The 5,411-nt window shown below is 32.9% G+C and overlaps 1 protein-coding gene across 4 annotated transcripts in view; it reads right to left on the reverse strand.

Moving 5' to 3' along the window:
• usp6nl (USP6 N-terminal like) overlaps positions 1-4,612 on the reverse strand; it is a 69,834-nt gene extending 65,222 nt beyond the window's left edge. For 2 of the 4 annotated variants that reach the window (XM_067392256.1, XM_067392257.1), the window contains exons 1-2: positions 4,468-4,565; positions 1,322-1,531 (exon numbers count right to left, since the gene is read on the reverse strand). The gene's annotated coding sequence lies outside the window, so the exon portion shown is untranslated. Of the gene's footprint in view, positions 1-1,321; positions 1,532-4,467 lie in introns of all 4 variants that reach the window. The other 2 variants (XM_067392259.1, XM_067392258.1) reach the window with 2 other exon arrangements.
• Positions 4,613-5,411: the final 799 nt, after the last annotated feature.

The raw sequence follows: 5,411 nt of genomic DNA on the forward strand, positions 1-5,411 counted from the left end.
TGATTTCACTAAAAACATGGACAAAAACAATAGACTATTATATTGGCTATACATAAACTATTTATCACATTATCAATATCTGTGAAGATGCTGTAATGTACGCTGACTGTGTCTGCCTGCTAATGAACCACAATTTCCCTCATGAGATCAATAAAGTACATTATCCAATAAATTCTTCTAATTGTAAGTACATTTATGTACAATATCAAATTGTTTTAAGGTTAAACATGAATGTATGGTTTTGTTTATCTTAATTTAACTGACATTTTCCCAGCGCATTTTTCCATTTTTTAATGAGGGAATCTTGTTTCTTGCAGATTTCACACATGTACTGGACGTTCTTTGCTCTGGATCACACACATATTCACTTACAGCTGTGAAAGTCTGTTTAAATGATATTTAGGAGGGCTCTGCTCTATATAACAGGACAGTGATGTGTGCGGTCAGCACATGCACATGTGAAACACACAGCTCAGCAGAATGTGAGAGACGCGAGAGCATGAAAACACACTCAACTAAACGCTTTAAATAGGATCTGCACTGATTTATATGAACTACACTGACAAAATGCATCAATTATGATCAGTTAGTAATGTAATATACTTAATGAGGCAGTGATTCATGAGGTGAGCTGTATCAAACGGTACATAAACTGAATATTTACATTGCACTTCAAAGTATTTCAAAGAATACTGTGTTATTACTTTGGTAAATAATAATAATAATAAAGGTAGTACCACTACAGTACTTTTGGTATATGAAATTTTCAGGAAACTAACTTAACCTATTTCAGTAGTTTCCTACAATACAGCATTCCGCATAAAATGTGATTTTAAATCGGAATATATTTGTTTTGTGGGTTTCAAATTTTATAAAACAACAATAAAGTCATGAAAATCTTCTCCATAATTTAAGTATCAAGGCGTTCGGGACACCTCGTGATCGACAGCACGCTCAGCCAATCAACGCTCAGCATCTGTTTCCTCAACCAATCAGCGCGCGTCATTTGTGTTTATGAACAGCCCATCAGCATCAATCCTGCTGCTGGGAGGCCGTCCGAGCGTTTGGCTCGCTAGGCCTCATTGAATACAATTATAAACAACTTTAGAGCAAATAAAGCAGTATTTCTCTTCGTTAGTGTTAATAGACACGTACAATCAAGCATACCGCCCTATTTCCATTGTTTAAACTCTCTCTCGCAGCCATTCTGACTCTGAGGGGCTCAAACTGCCCCGCTAGCGCTACTTTAGCACAGCAAACACACATAACTTCACACTGATCAATATCTCCCGATCACACTTGATCAATAATACGCGTTTACCTTTGTAGCTCGCGTCCGCGCTCCGCTTACATCCCTTCACCCAGTCCTGTGGTGTAAATGCGAGCGGAATACACGCATTGTCCGGCATCAGGAAGTCCGCGGTGTTCCCACTGAAGTGAGTGAGCGCGTGCGCTCGCTATGGAAACCCCTGCAGCAGCAGCTCAGGTGCTCGCGCGCCGCCCGACAGACACTGCCCACATCATCACAGTGCTGCAATCATACAGTCACATACCTGTGTGTGATGACTGTCGTTTCTAGCGCTTCTGTGCATATACATTACTTTACTATATAATGCATTTAAGCAAAGTTCAGCATGCATTACTTATAATTTCACATGATTATTATTATTTTAAAGCCAGTATGATAGTGTATTATTGATAAGTTTTACGCCCTTAAAACAAAACCACTTATGTGACAGTATACACTGCCCTCCAAAAGTTTGGAAACGCCCTAGAAAAGTGGAGTTTTGGACAATATTGGCATGAATCCTTTTTAATTTGTGATAATTTTGCATTGATAAGGGACAACACAAACTATAAAAACATATTTTATTATATAAACAGTTTATACATAGAAAAAACGTACATTTTCTGTTCATCAAAATATCCACCATTTGCAGCTATCTGATCTAAACTGGGCTCTAATTGGTTCATTGTATTCTAAACTTAATTGGCAATCAATTGTTGAAGCTATGAAGGTGTGCTGACCCAAAAATCTTTTACAAACCTGGGCCAAGTTTAAACCAGTAACCAGGCATCACAGCTTGCAGAGGGGCATGTCTGACTTTGACATGTATAGTACAGTCCAAAAGTTTGGAACCACTAAGATTTTTTATGTTTTTGAAAGAAGTTTAGTCTGCTCATCAAGGCTACATTTATTTAATTAAAAATACAGTAAAAACAGTAATATTGTGAAATATTATTACAATTTAAAATAACTGTTTTATATTTGAATATATTTGACAAAGTAATTTATTCCTGTGATGCAAAGCTGAATTTTCAGCATCATTACTCCAGTCTTCAGTGTCACATGATCCTTCAGAAATCATTCTAATATGCTGATCTGCTGCTCAAGAAACATTTAATGTGTACAATTGTACAAAATATTTGTGTACAATATTTTTTTCAGGATTATTTGATGAATAGAAAGTTCAAACGAACAGTGTTTATCTGTAATCTAATCTTTTGTAACATTATAAATGTTTTTACTGCCACTTTTGATTGATTTAATGCATCCTTGCTGAATAAAAGTATTCATTTCTTTCATTTCTTTTCAAAAAAATAAAAATAAAAATTCTTACTGACCCCAAACTTTTGAACGGTAGTGTATAATGCTATAGAAGCTTTGTATTTCAGATAAATGCTGTTCTTTTGAACTTTCTATTCATCAAGGAATCCTGAAAAAAACTGTTTTCAACATTGAAAATAATCATAAATGTTTACTGAGCAGCAAATCAGCATATTAGAATGATTTCTGAAGGATCATGTGACACTGAAGACTGGAGTAACGATGCTGAAAATTCAGCTTTGCATCACAGGAATAAATTACTTTGTCAAATATATTTAAATACTACACAGTTGTTTTAAATTGTAATAATATTTCACAATATTACTGTTTTTACTGTATTTTTAATTAAATAAATGTAGCCTTGGTGAGCAGACGAAACTTCTTTTAAAAACATTAAAAATCTTAGTGGTTCCAAACTTTTGGACTGTACTGTATATATTGCCATTATTATGTAATCAAAAATGAAAATTATTATTGCTGGTCTTCAATGATAATGTCAAGTTACTTTAATGTATTTGCACCCAAAAAATGATAAGGATTTATGCTGATATCGTCCAAAACCACACTTTGCCAGGGGTGTTTTCAAACTTTTGGAGGGCAGTGTTGGCTGATAGGAAGGGATGTTTCTGATTTTTTTTTTTTTTTTTTTTGATAAAATTTGTTTTGTGATTTTGATTTATTTAAAAAAAAAAAAAAAAAAAAAAACTTGATGCTTTTTCTTGGTGTGTTAGTTTATAAGTGCCATGATGAGCTTCTTGCTTAGAACAATTTAAAAAGTAATGAGTCCATCTGGTGGCCATTATATGTAACTGCAACGCTTATTTCAACTGTTTGAACGCTTTTTAAACACTTTAGTGTACATTTGTTAGTGTAATTGCACCAGTAAGTACTGAGTAATATTAATTAACAACATGTACTTATAGGGTTAGGGTTATTTGCTCGTAATTATACACAATTTACTGTTATTACTGGAGTAAGTAGATGTGGCGCGTAACAATTCGAAAAAGTACTATAGTAATTGAACCATACTTTTGTGAAGTACTTGAATTAATTTGTTGTGGTAATTCTAAAGTTGCTGTGGTAATATAACAACTATAGTGATATAAACAAATTACTTTACCCAATACTGTACTATAGGCTATATAGTATATTATACTACAATATACACTTCAGTTTACTGTAGTAAAAACTAAAGTATACTACATTATGTATTACAGTTTATGTTCACTATAGTTAATACTACAGTACGCTGTAGCATTCATTAACAAAGTGTTGTAAATACTATAATATATGCAGTATATTACAATTTACTATAGTATGGTTCAAAAACACTATAGTATTTACTATAAATTAGTATTTTTTCACCTGCATTCAAAATGAGTTTCATGGTTCTGATTGGTGTAATTTGAGATGTTACAATTGCCCCGTTACATTTGCCCCCAGTCTCCCCTAATATAAACAAATTACTTTACCCAATACTGTACTATAGGCTATATAGTATATTATACTACAATATACACTACAGTTTACTGTAGTAAAAACTAAAGTATACTACATTATTTATTACAGTTTATCAGTTCACTATAGTTAATACTACAGTATGCTGTAGCATTCATTAACAAAGTGTTGTAAATACTATAATATATACAGTATATTACAATTTACTATATTATGGTTCAAAAACACTATAGTATTTACTATAAATTACTACGGTATTTTTTCACTAAAACAGTGTTACCCACAACGTGTGTATGAAATCATTTACTAGTATATCAGCATATAATATAAGTAAGTGATGCACAATCAATAATAATAATTTAATGAGAATTTCTCGGACCATTTGTGTAGTTTGCACTTACTGTAGATCAGCCATGAAAAGGCTTTTGTCTTCGTATGTCTTCTTGTTTGTCCAGTATGTTGACTTTCCATTGCTTGCCTTTGTTCATGTATTATATAAAGCAGTTATTTTAAGTTTGACATCACTTCCTAAAGTAGAAGTACTGTAATTCATTGACGTAAAGAAGATAATGCCTGCCATAATACTTTGGTATGTACTGTGGTAGTGAATGATTACTATATATGCCTCAGTAAACAGACAGTGGCACGTTGTAATATCGAACTTGTGTCAGTGTTTTTTATAGATATGTTTACACACACACACACACACACACACACACACACACACACACACACACACACACACACACACACACACACACACACACACACACACACACACACACACACACACAAAAATCCTTCAAAGTCAATCTTAAATACAAATGAGACACTGAAAGTGTCTATATTTAATAACAGATTACGATGCTCATGTGATCTGTCCTTGTGTTAATGCAGTTGCTGAAGGTGACCACTAGAGGCCAACAAAAACCGTGTGTTAGAATGTATTTGTTTACATTTTCAATATATATATATATATATATATATATATATATATATATATATATATATATATATATATATATATATTAATCTAAATGATATTTAAATAGTTTTGTATATATTATGTTAGTCTTTTGTTCTCCCCTTGTGTTGCTTTCAAAAATATTCACTTCGTCACCTCATCAGTGTTTTGGTTCATTGATTTATTTGGTAGACTTTTTTCCCTTAAACGCTTTCCTTTCCCCCTCACTGCTTTGCATAACCTATTCACAAAATAAGTAATTTCTGCCATTTATATATTGTTATATTGAGTGTTTTTCACCATGGCAGTAGTTTGACAGGTAATAGGGGAGACCGGGTATGGTTGTAACACTTTTTTCTTCAGCACCTAAAACTACCTTTT

Source organism: Chanodichthys erythropterus, chromosome 8, assembly GCF_024489055.1.
Source record: "Chanodichthys erythropterus isolate Z2021 chromosome 8, ASM2448905v1, whole genome shotgun sequence".
Lineage (NCBI taxonomy): Eukaryota > Metazoa > Chordata > Actinopteri > Cypriniformes > Xenocyprididae > Chanodichthys > Chanodichthys erythropterus.